The 18,014-nt window shown below is 48.2% G+C and overlaps 1 protein-coding gene across 1 annotated transcript in view; it reads right to left on the bottom strand.

The window, feature by feature from the left end:
• The window catches only part of LOC148033448 (uncharacterized), a 242,715-nt gene that overhangs the window by 43,048 nt on the left and 181,653 nt on the right, over positions 1–18,014 (bottom strand). The gene's annotated exons all lie outside the window — the stretch shown is intronic.

Raw genomic sequence — 18,014 nt, forward strand, 5'->3', positions numbered from 1 at the left:
GCAGAGCTCTGGACCTCCATCATCCACTCCCTCTGCGGCTGATGGGATCAGGTGCAGGGCAAGCTTCGTGGTCACTTCATGCGTACTTGGGGCGGCCAAGGTCTGTTCTTCGTGATGCAGGCAGGCAACCCCAGTTGGCGATATATTCCCCCCCCCCCCCCCCCAAATGGCTTCTTGCCCCCATCCCCCCAGACCGCCTTGAGAGGCTTGTATACATGATGTATTGGTGACTTTGCATCAGCTCCAACTAGTCTGTTGAGCATGAGCATTCTGTTGTAATCAGTTTTTTGAGTAATATAATCAGCCACATTTTACTTGCAAAAAAAAAAAAAAGATCTTGAAGGGGAAATTCTCAATTGCATATACTTGACACCTTTCTTTATGTGTTGTCTTTGAGATATGGATGTTTCTTGAAGTTTTCTTGCATGTTTAGAATCAGGGTGCTTCATGCTGACCATGCAGAAACCATGATCCACAACGTCATAAGCCTAGATTTTTAACTTTTAAATTGATCTAAGTTTAGCAATAGTAAGTACCCATTCAAGCAGTTGCATCTTATTTCTAACAATATTTGTTTTGTAGTTCAAGAAGGTGAATTATGATCCAGTCCAGGAAAACGTGAAGGTCCAGAGAGTAAAAGTGCAAAAGCATGAGATGCATGAGGAGGAAAACACTAAAGCTAGAGAGATGAACTTAGAGGCTGAAACTTATGTGCCTTGTGGGTAGATGTTCAAGAAATTGATTGTACAATCAGAGATTTGGATATTTTGACTGGGTTTTTGCGTGGTCCAAATACCGCACACTGGCTTAGTTGCATATGAAGATCTTGTTTCACTTTCTTAGATATTGGGGCTGTTGGCACAATTGGACCATTCGGAATGCTTTTCTTTTTGATTCAGCCTATAATGTTCAAGGACATATTGCTAGGCTTAAAGGCCTTTTGCATTGGCAGATAGATCTCATTCGCCACTCTGACTTACTCCCTTGAGAGGACTTACTTCCCTAGCATATGGCAATTTCCTCTGCGTCTTTGCCATGACTTTTTGTAACCCTTTTGTTGTTTACTACTTTAGAGAGAGAGAGAGATTTTACACATGATGGCTTAGAGCCATCGTGTATCTTGTAATCATGTAAACTTGTACCTTTTTTTTTTAGTAATTAATACAATTACCTTTTACGAGCGAGAGAGAGAGAGAGAGAGAGAGAGAGAGAGAGAGAGAGAGAGAGATGGCGGGAGAAAAAAGTCACGATGCTGCCGCCGGTGCGTCCCGTCCTGTCATCGCCTAGACCTGCGCGCTGCCTGAAGACCCATCTGACGACTGCCGCCTGACGAGTGCGCCTGACTGCCGCCTGATGCCTGACGACTGCCCGCGCGACGACTAACGACTGCTTGCCTGACGAGTGCGCTTGACGAGTGCTTGCTTCGCTATGGCCTGACGATTGCCCGCACCCCTAAAGACCCACCCGCCTATATTCGTCTGTGGCCGCCTGCTCCGCCTGTGCCTGTTTGCTCGCCTGACGCCTGCCGTCTGAAGCCTGTGGTCGCAGAGCACAGGCTTAGCCGCAACCTGCTCCTACTTGCTTCTTTGTGCATTTTAGGGTTTCGACCAAAGTCGCCTCTCGTCAAACGTGATGCTGTCCATGGCGCACTGTATACCTGCGGGCCTGTGAGGCGCCTTTGACATATAGCGCAGAGAGGAGCTGCACTCTCTCCTATCGCGAGCCTTGGAAGGAGACGGCACAGTGCTGAGAGCACTGCTTGCTGCGCCTGCTGTCAGTGGGTGTCTGCCCTGTGCCTTTTGTTATGCCAAGTCAGAGAAAGAGAGCTATCACCTGGCAGCACGCGACTGCAACCTTGCACAGATCAGAGAGCTGATCTGTGCTTGTACACAGAGAGAGAGAGAGAGAGAGAGAGAGAGAGAGAGAGAGAGAGAGAGAGAGAGAGGAGAGAGAGAGAGAGAGAGAGAGAGAGAGAGAGAGAGTCGCGAACGATGGTGCCGCTGGTTCTTGCCGCCCTGGGGTCGCCTGGTTCTGCACGCCCTGCCGTCGCGTCGCCCTGCGCCATCGAAGCCTGACGACCCACCTGTCGTCACCTATCGCTCGCGTCAGTATCCTCGTCGCTGCCGTTCTGCCTCAGCCCGTTTGGCGTTCGCGTCCTGTCTGCACTGTCGACGCCTGCAGTTCCGCCCGCCTTCGCCCGTTGTTCGTGTCCTGTCCTGCGCCTGCCAGCGGGAACCCTAGAGCCGCCAGCGTGTCCTGTTCTGGAGCCACCAGCGTGTCCTGTCCTGGAGCCGCCAGCGTGTCCTAATCCGGCCGCCCTGTCCACGCCCAGACGCTGTGTCACTGACGCCCTATCCATGGCAGCATCCTCCTGACGCCCTGTGCCCGGACACTGTTGACGGACCCCTGCCCGACACCCAAGCCTGTCCCGTCCTGCTGTGGAGACCGCCCGGCCTGTGTTGCGCCTGTCTGCCCCTGCACGGTGACAGGTAACCTCAGTTTTCATTAGCTCTCCGTGCCGAGTCTATCCCTGGACAGCACCTCTGTACAGAAAAAGGGCAAGCAAGAGAGTCGGCAAAAGAGAGGGTCAGTCCTCCTTCGACATCAAAACATCATATACGATGGCTGGTTTGGATCTGGATTTCATAGATCAAACAGTGGCAGCACTGGGCCTGGATTCTGATGTGGAGGAACCTCAGGATATGGTTCCGTGCAATGAAGAGATGCCCCTTGGTCCCGACATCCAGCCTGCGGGTAAACGTACCAAGCATGCTTCGGAAGAGATAGGCGTTTTCCCGGATCGGTCCTATGCTCAGGTTGCTTCAGATTCGGTGGACTCTCAGGAAGTGGACTGGGAACACTTGCTGGAATTTGCAAACACTTTGCTTGGCGATTATGTTCAACATAATCAGGAAGTCTTTTCTGACTCGGCACCTGAAGATGTGCTGGACGCCACAGTGGACCCAAAAACTGTCCTACGCTCCTTTTCGGTATTTTATGATCGCGCTGTGATACTTTTCTTCACTGGCCAAATCCCGTTGCTTTCCCGTATTCGCCAGTGGTTGCAACATCTGCTACAAGGGGAATGTGTTGAAGAGATTTTTGTTGGCTCCCGGGGTTTTTTTGAGGTCCTGTTGAAATCAGAGACGCACCGTGCTGCTCTCCTGTCTAAACTGCCTTTGTTTTTTGAACGCCGGTTGGTTCATGTGGTTCCATGGCGTCCAATGGCAGATTTTCAGCGCCTGCTGCAACGTGAATGCCCGGTCTGGGTCAAGGTGGAAAACTGTCCGGTTGTTTATTGGCCACTATTGAAGGATGCTATGGCCGCTGTGGGCACTGTCCTGGTCCCTCCCAGTCTCCGGGCTGTGAATCGCAACCGCTTGTGTATGCTATGGGACACTGCAAGAAAAAGGCCTGCCTGGTTACGCCTCAATTGCCCTGGCATGCACCCATTGCACTTTCGTTTGAAATGGGGCAATTTTGCAGGGCATTGCTTCTCCTGTGGACAGTTGGGACACTTTATGGCCGAATGCCCGGAACAGCAACACACTTCCCATGATGGCCATGCTGTACCGCCCATGGAGGATATGGTGTGTGATGCCCCATCGCTGGATGCTACCCATCAGCCCCACGCTTTGGCCAAAGGTAAACAACAGGTTGCGGGTCTGGATTCCAGTGCCACTAATTGGGTGGAAGTACGTGCAAAAAAAGGCAACAGGGTTGTTGCGACCATGGAGCACAATGTGCTCACTACATCACAAGATTCCATGCGTACATACATGCGCAGGAAGGAAATGCAGTCTTCTGAACGCTCGGCTCCCGCTATGGTTTCCTCTGCCCCCCTTCAGCAGCCTGCCAGGAAAATGTCTTCAGATCGTTCAAAGGGTCCCTCTGCTAAGCTGGCATTTGATACCAGAGGTAATGTCATTACCCCGTGGGACCGTCGTTATCCCCGTTTCATCCCAAAGCCAGCAGATATGCCGTCTACTTCCAAATCTGGACCGCAGAACTCTTTTGCAGTGTTGGCGGATTTCTTGGACGAGGGAGTCCTGGACATTCTCGCTGACAAAGTCAAAGCGAGGCAAGCAGTGCCTCGTACCTGATTTTGTTTTGAGTATACATGAAAATCGCCACCTGGAATGTGCGTGGAATTTGTTCCCGACACAAGCAACATGCTATGTGGACTGTATTGCATGAAAATCAGTGGGATGTCCTGTGCGCTGTTGAGCACAAGAGCCACGATGAAGCCGGAAAAGTGGTAGATTGCCATGGCTTTAGATTGTTTTATGCTAGGTCACAGGCCATGCATTATTCGGGTGTGCTCATGATTGTCCATGACAGATATCACCCTGTTCTAATTAAAAATGATGTTCATGGCCGTTTTTTGGTGATTGAAATTATATTCGAAGGGGAAATCTTATGGCTACTTGGCCTCTATGCTCCGAATGATTCCTTATCTCGTCGGGCGCTTTGGCAGACTTTGCAGACCTCCTTGTCACTTGGCAGACGGGGCTTCTTCATGGGGGATTTCAATATGTGTGTGGATTCCTCCCAGTCCACATCGGAGCATTCGGTGATGGATACGCCGGAAAGTCGTATGTGGCAGGCGTTGGCTCTTGACGTCCTTAAGCAAGATCTCTGGTCCTGGCTACACCCGTCTTCTACAGGGTTTACTTTCCATTCTGCCCAGTATGCAACAACATGGTCACGATTGGATCGTATATATATCATGCAGAATGATGATTTTCTTCCGGAGCTGCTCGAAATAAAAGTGTTGCAGCAATATGCCTTGTCGGACCATTTCCCTCTGCAGCTTGAGCTGCTTGCACAACCCATTGCCCCGTTCAAGCAATTTCTGGAGAGACTTCCTTTGCGTTTCAATTCGTCTTACCTGAAGCATGCAATCTTTCAGGGCTATATGCAGCAATTGATTGACAGATTTCTCTTCGACTTCGCTTCTCAAGGCACTGCGTCATTTGAACGATTGCTCTCTAATGTGCAGCGGGTTGCTCGGCAGTATGGGATCCACCATGCCTCTCTTTGTCGGCAGTGTCGCAAGGCAGCCGAGGACATGCTGGCTTTGGTTCGCTCTCTGCTGGTGGACACTCCGGATGATGCATTTCTGCTCGCACTGGCCATGCGAGTGGCGGATCTTATTAAAGAATTCCAATTGAAATCATACCAGCAGGCCAAACTGCAACATCTGACAGAGACGTTGCAAGATAATGCATGTCAAACCCATAAGTTCTTTCGAGCTCTCCATGCCTCTCCTGCTAGGGAGAATATGACCAGACTCGAGGATGCAGAAGGTCACCTTATCATGGATCCGCAGACTATTGTGCATATGTGCAGGAATTATTTCCGTGACCTTCTCGGCACCACTTCTCCACCTTCAGATCAAATCACTCGGGCCCGTTCGGGTTTTTATGACCTGGTCCGCAATCAGCTACCGCAGGACATGCAAGCTATTATGGAGTCCGATATTTGTGAGGCAGAGGTTATGGATGTTTTGTTACATTTGCCCAAGGATAAAAGCCCGGGTTGGGATGGTCTCACCAATGAGTTCTTTGAAGCTTTTGCTTCCCAACTGGCGAAACCATTGCAGGCTTTGTTTCAGCAGGTGTGGCAAACCGGGATCATGCCTTCCTCATGGAAAGAAGGCCTTATTAAACTGCTTCCAAAAGTTCCTTCGCCATCTAGGTTGACACAGTGGTGCCCCATTTCCTTGATGGGTTCAATGTACAAAATCTTTTCCAAAATAATGGCAAATCGGCTTCATAAGCATCTCCCAGCCATTGTGCATCCTTTGCAGTATGGTTTCATTAAGGGCCGAAATATTCTGCACAATGTATTGAATGCTCAACTAGCTATTGATTATGCAAGGCATTCTAACCAGGAGGTAGTACTGATTCAACTGGACCTGGAAAAGGCTTTTGACTATCTGGATTGGTCTTTCGTCGCTGAACTTATGTCGGCTATGGGCTTTGGTCCCCGGATGTCTCGTCTAATCTACACCATTAGCGCTGCGGCGTCTTCGCGAGTCATGCTGAATGGAGGTGTTACTGAGCCATTTGTACTTGCCCGCTCTCTCAGACAAGGATGCCCTTTGAGCCCGCTATTCTTTGCCCTCGCGACACATCCAGTTATTTCCATGTTATCCCATATGGTAGCCTCTTCTCAGTTGGCCGGTCTGTCGCTTCCTTCAGGACAGCACTTCATTAGCCAATCCCTGGCGGATGATACTTTTATGATTTTGCGTGCCAACAAGGACAACCTCAAGCGCGCATTGGATGTTTGGGGCATCTTTGGTAAAGCCTCCGGCCTTCGCATCAATGCGCTCAAATCAGCCATTCTCAACTGCACGGAGTTGGATTTGCAGTCCTTGGACTGGCAGGGTCTGGTTGTTCCTCGTGGCTCCATTGTCAGGCACCTTGGGTACCCTTTGGGTGTCGACGTTCCACCAAAGCAACTTCTGCAGTGGATTTCCCAGAAAATGGTGGCTAAGTTTATGTATTGGAAATCTCAAGCCTGGCCCTTCCATATTCGTCTCAAAGTGGCCCAGAGAATTATGTTGCCAATGCTGACATATTTTTTGCCATTGTTGCCCTGGACTACTACGACTCTCAATACTCTTACTCAGTCTCTTCGCTTCATGCTATGGAAGAAGGACTCATTGCATGCAGGTATTTCCTGGATTTCTTGGTCGCATGCCTGCACCCCCAAACGCATGGGTGGCGGAGCTATTTTAGATGCCCAAACTCACATGCAGGCACTCCGTTGGTCTCTCTTCCGCGCCATGTGCTCGGATCATCATCCATGGGTCGATATAGCCCGTTATTTCCTTGAGAGCCATGGGCTTCTACATGGCAATACCCAAATCCGGACTTCTTGGTGGCATGTTCTTAATGCTGATTCGAGGTTCTCCAGTTCTTCTTCGTCGCTGCTTAATCATTTGGTATGTTCCTGGAAACGGGTCCTTCTAAAGGCTCAGTGGCATCCAGCGGAGGATTGCTTGGCTACGAATTCTTTTCAATTGGAATTATTGGCAGTCTCGCGTTTACTTGCATGGGAAGGCAAAAATGAGCTTAGACCACAATTCAACCGGATGGCTCGTTTGGGCTTGTCTTCGGTCGCGGATGCCACCCTTGCTAGTCGCAATGTGCTTATATCTTTTCGTACAGCCAGGAGGCTTTACAAGATCCCGCGGGGATATAGGCCTTTATGGGAACAGCTTTTGCGGATGCTCCAGAGCAGACAACCCTTTCCTGCCCTTGCTTCAGATCACCCATGGCAAGATTGGGACCTACAAGGCCGGCTGACTTTAAGCAAAGCTTCTGCTAATCAAGTTTATCATATTCTGATCAAAGATCAACAATGGTTAGTTACTAAAGCCAATGCTGTATGGGGCTTACGAAAATCCCGGTCCTGGTGGAGGGCCACTGTGATGGAGGGCTGGTTGAACAAGACCCCCTTCAAATGTAAAGTCTTTCTTTGGAGAGTGATGATTGGTGGTCTTCCGCTTGCGTCGGCTCTTTCCAAGCGACGAATCTCCAATGGCAGCTGTTTCTTTTGCACCACTGCTGTGGAATCAGCCCGCCACAGATTTATTTCTTGCCCCGTCGCAAAAAAAGTCTGGTTCTTTTTGTCGGCTATTTGGCAAGGAGCGGTTGGATTCACCCTGCGCCCCTTTGATTGGGTTTTCAGCCAGCCCAAATACCCCACTCCTGCACAGCCACATATGAAACTCATGTATCATTTTCTTCGTTATTGGGGCTGTTGGCATAACTGGACCATTAGGAATGCTTTTCTTTTTGACTCCGCCTATAATGTTCAGCGACATATTGCGAGGCTTAAGGGCCTTTTGTATTGGCAGTTGGATCTTCTCCGGCATTCTGATTTGCTCTCTAGGGAGGACTTCCGTCCCTGGCTTATGGCAATTTCATCTGCCCCCTTGCCATAACTTGTAACTTGTAGCACTTAGCCCCTTTTCACATGATGGCCTGGATTGGCGTCATGTATCTTGTAATCAAGTTATCTTGTACTTTTTTTCGTAATTAATACAATTACCTTTTACGAAAAAAAAAAAAGAGAGAGAGAGCGAGAGAGAGAGAGAGAGAGAGAGAGAATTGCAAGGACAGGTCACGTCAAGTGAGACTTGCAGGCAACTCGCAGGCAGCAAGCACACAAAGAGAGAGAGAGAGAGAGAGAGAGTTGCTCTTGGCTGTGCCCCCTGACAGAGAGAGAAGACAGTAGTATGGCTAGCCTGGATATGGATTTTCTAGACCGGACGGTGGCAGCCCTTGGCCCTGATTCTGATACAGAGGAGCTGGAGGATATGGTGCCGTGCACGGAGGAGATGCCTCCGGGTTCTGAACTACCGCCTGCGGGCAAACGCTCCAAGCATACTTCTGATGAGCCAATGGGTCCTCAGGAACGTTCCTATGCGCAGGTTGCCTCTGATCCTGTGGATTCGCAGGAGATTGACTGGGAGCATTTGTTGGACTTTTCCAATACTCTGCTTGGCGATTATGTCCAGCATAATAATGAAACTTTTTCTGACGCGGGAACTGATGACGTGCTGGAAGCCACGGTGGACCCGAAATCAGTCTTGCAGTCTTTTTCGGTGTTTTATGACCGTGCCGTTATACTTTTCTTCACTGGCAGGATCCCAGTGCTTTCATATATTCGCCAGTGGATGCACCATTTATTGCAAGGGGAGTGTGTTGAGGAGATCTTCCTTGGACCTCGCGGCTTTTATGAGGTGCTATTGAAATCGGAAACACATCGAGATGAGCTCCTGTCCAAGTTGCCATTATTCTTTGATCGCCACTTGGTCCATGTTGTACCATGGCGCCCTATGGGAGACTTCCAGCGTCTACTTCAACGAGAATGCCCGGTGTGGGTGGAAGTGGAAAATTGTCCGGCGGTCTATTGGCCATTGTTGAAGGATGCGATGGCAGTTGTGGGAACAGTGCTGGTTCCCCCAAGCCTCAAGGCTATGAATCGAAACCATTTATGCATGTTATGGGACACGGCTAGGAAAAGGCCTGCGTGGCTTTGCCTCAATTGTTCTGGCATGCATCCTTTGCATTTTCGCTTGAAATGGGGCAACTTTGCAGGACACTGCTTTTCATGTGGTAAATTGGGGCATTTTATGGCCGAATGCCCCGAAAGACAACCGTCTTTTGAGGATGCGCATGTTGTGCTGCCTAAGGATGACATGGTGCTTGATGCCCCGGCACAGGAGGCCCTTCAGCCACCTAATGTCGTGGATAAAGGTAAACAGCAGGTCCTGGGTTTGGATTCCCATAGCACTGATTGGATTGAGGCACGTCAAAAAAAATGTAAAAAGTTAGATGCAGGCCTGGCGGATCCTGGGCCTAATGCTTCACAGGATTCCGTGCGCACGTATATGCGCAGGAAAGAAATGTTCACTTCACAGCATGCTGCGCGTACTATGGCCCCGTCTGCCCCCCGTAATCAGTCTACAAGGAAAGTCTATACAGACCGTCCCAAGGGCCCACCTACTAAGCTGGCGTTTGATACAAAAGGTAATGTGATTACACCCTGGGATCGGCGTTATCCCCGCCCCACTCCCAAGGTAGTGGATTTTCCTTCTACCTCTAAAGCAGGTCGCCAGAATTCGTTTGCAGTATTGGCTGATTTTCTGGATGAGGGTGTCCTGGATGCTCGCACGGAAAAGGTGAAATCGAGGCAATAGGCGCCTCGTTCCTGACTTCCTTTTTTTGAAGATATATGAAGATAGCCACGTGGAATGTGCGAGGCATTTGCTCTCGCCATAAGCAACATGCCATGTGGACTGTCTTGCATGAGAACCAGTGGGATGTATTGTGTGCAGTTGAGCACAAAAGTCACGGTGAAGCAGGAAAAGTTGTGGATTGTCATGGATTCCGTCTGTTTTATGCAGGGACACATGCTACGCACTATTTGGGCGTGCTAATGATTATCCATGAGAAATACCAGCCTGTTCTTGTTAAAAATGATGTGCAGGGCCGCTTTCTGGTAATCGAAGTCTTATTTGAAGGAGAGATTTTATGGTTGCTAGGCCTCTATGCTCCGAATGATCCCGCATCCCGACGGGATCTTTGGTCGACTTTGCAGGGCTCGATGTCACTTGGCCGAAGGGGGTTTTTGATGGGAGATTTCAATATGTGTATTGACTCTTCTCAGTCCACTTCAGGGCATTCGGTAATGGATGCACCGGAAAGCCGGGTGTGGAATTCCTTTACTTTGCGCGTACTTAAGCAAGATCTTTGGTCGTGGCTTCACCCTTCTTTTTCAGGGTTTACTTTTCATTCCGCACAATATGCAACTACTTGGTCGCAGTTGGACCGAATGTATATCATGCAGGGGGATGATTTTCTTCCCGAGATGCTGGAAATGAAGGTCTTGCAGCAATATGCATTGTTGGACCATTTCCCCCTCCAGCTTGAGATGCGGGCACAACCTATTGCACCTTTTATGCAGTTGCTAGATAGGCTCCCTTTACGTTTCAACTCCTCTTATTTGAAGCATCCAATTTTTCAGGGCTATATGCAGCAATTGATTGAGAGGTTCTTATTGGACTTCGCCTCTGAGGGCTTGGCTTCATTTCCACGGCTGCTCTCTAATGTGCAACGGGTTGCTCGGCAGTATGGGATCCATCATGCCTCTCTTTGTCGGCGACGTCGACATGCAGCAGAGGACTTACTGGCTTTGGTCCGTTCGTTGCTCGTGGATACCCCAGATGATGATTTTCTGCTGTCACTGGAGATGCATTTGGCCCATCTTATTCAAGTGTTTCAGTTGAAATCTTATCAGCAGGCCAAGCTGCATAACTTGACTGACACATTGCAAGATAGTGCCTGCCAGTCTCATAAGTTCTTTCGTGCCTTGCATGCTTCTCCTGCTCGCGAAAATATGACTAGACTCCAGGATTAGGAAGGTCGCATGGTCACTGATCCGCAGACCATTGTCAATATGTGCAGAAATTATTTTATGGAACTTCTTGGTTCTTCTCCCTCGCCTTCTAGCTAGGTTACGCATGCCCGCTCGGTCTTCTATCATCTGGTCCGCCAGCAGGTTCCACTTGATATGCAAGCCACTTTGGAGGCGGATATTTGCGAGGAGGAGGTTATGGATGTTTTGTTACACCTGCCTAAGGATAAAAGTCTTGGTTGGGATAGTCTCACTAATGAATTCTTTGAGAACTTGGTCACGCAGCTGGTGAAGCCATTGGCGGTTATGTTTCAGCAGGTTTGGGAAACAGCGGTCATGCCTTCCTCATGGAAAGAAGGCCTTATCAAACTGATTCCAAAGGTCCCTTGGCCGTCAATGCTGCAACACTGGAGACCAATTTCTTTGATGGGCTCGATGTATAAAATCTTCTCCAAAGTGCTGGCGAATCGGCTTCACAAGCACCTTCCAGCTATTGTGCATCCTCTCCAATATGGTTTCATTAAGGGCCGCAACAATCTGCATAATATCTTAAATGTGCAAATGGCTATTGACTATGCGCGGCACTCCAGTCAGGAAGTGGTATTGATTCAATTGGACTTGGAAAAGGCTTTTGACTATGTGGACTGGTCTTTCATTGCAGATCTCATGTTTGCTATGGGTTTTGGTACGCGGATGTCCCGATTGATCTACACCATTAGTGGTGCGGCTTCTTCAAGAGTTATGCTCAATTGTGGGGTTACAAAGCCATTTGTCCTTGCACGCTCGGTCAGACAAGGTTGCCCTTTGAGTCCTCTCTTCTTTGCCCTGGCGACTCACCCGGTCCTTTCAATGTTATCCTCAATGGCGGCTTCTGCTCAACTGGCAGGATTGTCTCTTCCTTTGGGGCAGCACTTCATTAGCCAATCTTTGGCTGATGACACCTTTATGATTTTGCGGGCGAACAGGGACAACATTCGAAAGGCATTAGATGTTTGGACGCTCTTTGGTCAGGCCTCTGGTCTTCGCATCAATGCCTTTAAATCAGCCATACTCAATTGCACGGAGCCTGATTTACAGTCATTAGGCTGGCAGAGCCAGGTGGTTTCCCGTGGCTCCATTGTCAGGCATCTTGGATACCCATTGGGGGTGGATGTACGGCCAAAGGACCTACTGGAGTGGATTTCACAAAAACTGGCGGCGAAGTTTATGTATTGGAAGTCGCAAGCGTGGCCATTCCATGTCCGCCTCAAAGTGGCTCAGACAATTATGCTACCAATGCTAACGTATTTCCTGCCATTGCTGCCGTGGACGTGTACTACTTTGAAGGCTCTCACTCATCCCATTCGTTTCATGCTATGGAAGAAGGATTCACTGCAGGCAGGTATTTCGTGGATTTCATGGTCACATACATGTACCCCTAAACGCATGGGTGGTGGAGCTATTTTGGATGCAGAAACTCATATGCTGGCTCTTCGTTGGTCTCTTTTTCGTGCCATGTGTGTGGATCATCACCCGTGGACCATTATAGCCTGTTATTTTCTTGAGGACAGCGGGCTACGCCATGGTAATACACGACTTCGGGCCTCCTGGTGGCATGTCCTTAATGCTGACTCTTGATTTTCCAGTCCCTCTTCCTCTCTGTTACTGCACTTGGTCGGCTCTTGGAAAGTGGTGCTCCAAAAGGCCCGTTGGCATCCAGTGGGGACCGCTTGTAGACTAACTCCTTTCAGCTGGAATTGTTGGCAGTATCGAGATTACTTTCATGGGAAGACAAACATCAGCTCAGACCGAGATTTAACCGCATGGCCCGTTTAGGTGTGACTTCGATTGCAGATGCTACCCTTGCCACTCACAATGTCCTCGCATCGTTTCGGACTGCTAGGAGACTTTTCAGGATCCCGTGTGGATACCGTGGTTTATGGGAACAGCTTTTGTCGGAGCTTCAGGGTAGGCAACCCTTTCCTGCCCTGGCTGTGGATCGTCCTTGGTAGGACTGGGACCTTGCAGGCTGGTTGAGTCTGGAAAAGGCCTCTACTAATCAGGTGTATCATCTTCTCATTCAAGATCACCAATGGCTGGGTGTGAAAGCTAATACTGTTTGGGGACTGCGGAAATCGCAGTCATGGTGGCAGGCAACGGTGATGGAGGGCTGGCTGAATAAGGCACCTTTCAAATGCAAGGTCTTTCTTTGGCGGGTAATGATTGGTGGTCTTTCTCTTGCCTCGGCCCTTTCCAAGCGTAGAATCTCGAATGGCAATTGTTTCCTCTATACCACTACTGCGGAATCGGCCCGACATCATTTTCTTTCTTGCCAGCTCGCCAAGAATATCTGGTCACTCTTATCGCAAATCTGGCGCGCAGTGGTGGGGTCCTCACTAACTCCTTTCGATTGGGTTTTTGTGCGCCCAAAGTACCCCACACCGCCACAGTTACATACGAAGATCTTATTTCACTTTTTCAGATACTGAGGATGCTGGCACATTTGGACCACGCGCAATGCTTTTCTCTTTGATTCGGCCTCTAATGTACCGAGACATATTGCCAGGCTTAAAGGGCTCTTGCATTGGTAGCTAGATCTCATCCGGCACTCCGACTTGCTCCCTCCGGAGGATTTGCTTCCCTGGCATATGGCAATTGCCTCTGGGTCGTTGCCATGATTGGTGTAACCTTTTTCGTGCATTAGTAAGGGGATTTCCCACACGTTGGCCTAGGGCCCTCGTGTCTCTTGTAATCATGTAATCTTGTACCTTTTTTTCGTAATTAATACAATACCTTTTACGAAAAAAGAGAGAGAGAGAGAGAGAGAGAGAGAGAGAGGGAGAGATCTGCACAATCTACTACAAGGGGAGTGTGTTGAGGAGATTTTTGTTGGGCCCCAAGGCTTCCATGAGGTGCTATTGAAATTTGAGAAACATCGTGTTGATCTCCTGTCTAAACTGCCATTGTTCTTTGATCGCCGTTTGGTCCATGTTGTGCCATGGCGCCCAATGGCAGATTTTTAGCGCCTACTTCAACGTGAATGCCCGGTGTGGGTTGAAGTGGAAAATTGTCCGGTTGTTTATTGGCCACTGTTAAAGGATGCAATGGCCGTTGTGGGCACTGTTCTGGTCCCCCCGAGCCTAAGGGCCATGAATCGTAACCGTTTGTGTATGTTATGGGACACTGCTAGAAAAAGGCCTGCTTGGTTACGTCTTAATTGCTCTGGCATGGATCCTTTGCACTTTCGTTTGAAATGGGGCAACTTTGCAGGGCATTGCTTTTCGTGTGGAAAATTGGGGCATTTTATGGCCGAATGCCCAGAGAAGCAACCGACTTCAAATGCTGACATGTTGTGCTGCCCATGGAAGATATGGTCCTTAATGCTCCGTCGCAGGATGCACCCCAGGCACCTAAAATTTTGGATAAAGGTAAACAACATGTTTCGGGTTTGGATTCCCGTGGCAATGACTGGGTAGATGTATGTGCCAAAAAAGGTAAAAGGTTTGATGCTAGCCTGGCGGATACTGGACCTAATGCTTCATAAGATTCCATGCACACTTATATGTGCAGGAAAGAAATGTTGTCTTTAGAGCACACTGCTCATACTATGGTTTCTTCTGCTCCCCGTAATCAGTCTACTAGGAAAGTATATACGAACGGTCCAAAGGGCCCGCCTGCTAAGTTGGCTTTTGATACTAGAGGTAATGTGATTACCCCATGGGATCGTCGTTATCCCCGTTCCATCCCCAAGACAGTAGATATACCGTCTACCTCTAAAGCTGGCTGTCAGAACTCTTTTGCCGTGTTAGCTGATTTTTTGGATGAGGGAGTCTTTGACATTCTAGCAGAAAAGGTTAAATCGAGGCAAGCTGTGCCTCGTTCCTGATTCTCTTTTTTGAATACACATGAAGATAGCCACGTGAAATGTGCAAGGCATTTGTTCTCGCCATAAGCAACATGCCATGTGGACTGTATTGCATGAGAATCAGTGGGATGTATTGTGTATTGTCGAGCACAAGAGTCATGATGAAGCAAGAAAAGTTGTGGATTGCCATGGGTTTCACTTGTTTTATGCAGGGACACATGCCATGCATTATTCTAGTGTGCTTATGATTGTACATGAGAAATATCAGCCTGTTCTTATTAAAAATGATGTACATGGCCGTTTTGTGGTGATTGAAGTTTTATTTGAAGGAGAGATCTTATGGTTGCTTGGGCTTTATGCTCTGAATGACCCTTTATCCTGCTGGGTCTTTGGAATACTTTGCAGACCTTGTCACTTGGCAGACGGGGTTTTTTGATGGGGGATTTTAATATGTGTGTTGATTCTTCACAGTCCACATCAGAGCATTCGGTGATGGACGCTCCGGAAAGTCGTGCGTGGAATGCATTTGCTCTTGCTGTACTTAAGCAAGATCTCTGGTCTTGGCTACACCCTTCTTCTACAGGGTTTACTTTCCATTCTGCCCAGTATGCAACTACATGGTCGCGGTTGGACGGATGTACATCATGCAGGATGATGATTTTCTTCCTGAGATGCTGGAAATGAAAGTGTTGCAGCAATATGCCTTATTGGACCATTTCCCTCTACAGCTTGAGATGCTTGCACAACCCATTGCACCGTTTAAGCAATTTCTGGATAGACTCCCTTTGCGTTTCAACTCGTCTTATTTGAAGCATTCAATCTTTCAGGGCTATATGCAGCAATTGATTGATAAATTTTTATTGGACTTCCCCTCTGAGGGCAATGCTTCTTTTGAACGACTGCTCTCTAATGAGCAACGGGTTGTTCAGCAGTATGGGATCCATCATGCCTCTCTTTGTCGGCGGCATTGACAAGTAGCGGAGGACTTACTGGCTTTGGTTCGTTCTCTGCTGGTGGACACTCCAGATGATGTATTTCTGCTGCCACTGGCGATGCGTTTGGCTAATCTTATTAAAGAGTTTCAATTGAAATCCTATCAACAGGCCAAATTGCAAAATTTGACTGAGAATTTGCAAGATAGTGCTTGTTAGACTCATAAGTTCTTTCGAGCTCTACATGCATCTCTTGCTTGAGAAAATATGACTAGACTCCAGGATCCAGCAGGTCGAATGGTCATTGATCCTTAGACTATTGTGAATATGTGCAGGAATTATTTTCTAGACCTTCTTGGTTCTTCTCCTTCACCTTCTCACCAAGCTACTCATACACGCTCAGTTTTCTATGATCTGGTCCGCAATCAGGTTCCACTTGATATGCAAACTACTTTGGAGACAGATATTTGTGAGGCGGAGGTTCTGGATGTTTTGTTACACCTGCCTAAGGATAAAAGTCCCGGTTGGGATGGTCTCACCAATGAATTCTTTGAGGTTTTTGCTACTCAACTGGTGAAACCATTGACGACTATGTTTCAGCAGGTTTGGGAAACGGGGTTGATGCGTTCCTCATGGAAAGAAGGTCTTATCAAACTGCTTCCAAAAGTCCCCTCGCCGTCAATGTTGAAACATTGGAGACCAATTTCTTTGATGGGTTCGATGTATAAAATCTTTTCCAAAGTGATGGCGAATCGGCTCCACAAGCATCTTCTGGCCATTGTGCATCCTCTTCAATATGGTTTCATTAAGGGCCGAAACATTCTGCATAATATCTTAAATGTGCAAATGGCTATTGACTATGCAAGGCACTCTAATCAGGAAGTAGTATTGATTCAATTGGATCTGGAAAAGGCTTTTGATTATTTAGACTGGTCTTTCATTGCAGAACTTATGTCTACTATGGGCTTTGGTACTCAGATGTCCCGCTTGATCTACACCATTAGTACTGCGGCTTCTTCGCAAGTTATACTAAATGGTGGTGTTACCGAGCCATTTGTCCTTGCACGCTCTGTGCGACAGGGTTGTCCTTTGAGTCCTCTTCTTTGCCCTGGCGACTCATTCGGTTCTTTCGATGTTATCTTATATGGTAGCTTCTTCTTAGTTGGATGGATTGTCTCTTCCTTTGGGACAACACTTCATTAGTCAATCCTTGGCTGATGACAGCTTTATGATTTTGCGTGTGGACAAGGACAATCTTCGCAAAGCATTAGATGTTTGGACGTTTTTTGGTCATGCTTCTAGTCTTCATATCAATGCTTTCAAATCAGCCATTCTCAGTTGCACGGAGTCAGATTTACAATCATTGGGCTGGCAGGGACAGGTTGATCCCCGTGGTTCCATTGTTAGGCATCTTGGGTACCCTTTGGGTGTTGATGTTCAGCCAAAGCAACTACTAGAGTGGATTTCACAGAAACTGGCAGTTAAGTTTCCGTATTGGAAGTCGCAGGCTTGGCCCTTCCATGCCCGCCTCAAAATGACTCAAACAATCATGTTACCGATGCTCACATATTTCTTGCCATTGCTGCCTTGGACTACTACTACTTTGAATGCTCTTACTCAGCACATTCGTTTCATGTTATGGAAGAAGGATTCCTTGCATGCAAGCATTTCATGGATTTCTTGGTCGCATACATGTACCCCGAAACGCATAGGTGGTGGAGCTATTTTGGATGCCGAAACTCATATGCTGGCACTTCGTTGGTTTCTTTTTCGTGCCATGTGTGTGGATCATCACCCGTGGGTCATTATAGCCCGTTATTTTCTTGAGGATCACGGGCTTGTGCATGGTAATACACAAATTTGGAGTTCCTAGTGGCATGTTCTTAATGCAGACTCCGGGTTTTCTAGTCCTTCCTCATCCCTGCTTGCTCATTTGGTCTGCTCCTGGAAATTGGTTCTCCAGAAGACGTGTTGGCATCCAACGGAGGACCGCTTACATACTGACTCTTTTCAACTGGAATTGTTGGCAGCCTCGCGATTACTTTCTTGGGAAGGCAAACATGAGCTCCGACCAAAATTTAACCGCATGGCACGTTTGGGCTTGATTTCAGTTGGCTGATGCCACCCTTGCCAGTCGCAATGTACTGATATCATTTTGTACAGCCAAGAGGCTTTTCAGAATCCCTCATGGATACCGTGATTTATGGGAATAGCTTTTGTTAGTGCTCCAGAGCAGGAAACCCTTTCTTGCCCTTGCTTTGGATTGTCCTTGGCAGGACTGGGACCTTGCAGTCCGGTTG

This window comes from Lygodium microphyllum, chromosome 7 (assembly GCF_053477565.2).
Source record: "Lygodium microphyllum isolate KBCC chromosome 7, Lygodium_microphyllum_v1.1.10, whole genome shotgun sequence".
In the NCBI taxonomy this organism is placed as follows: Eukaryota; Viridiplantae; Streptophyta; class Polypodiopsida; order Schizaeales; family Lygodiaceae; genus Lygodium; species Lygodium microphyllum.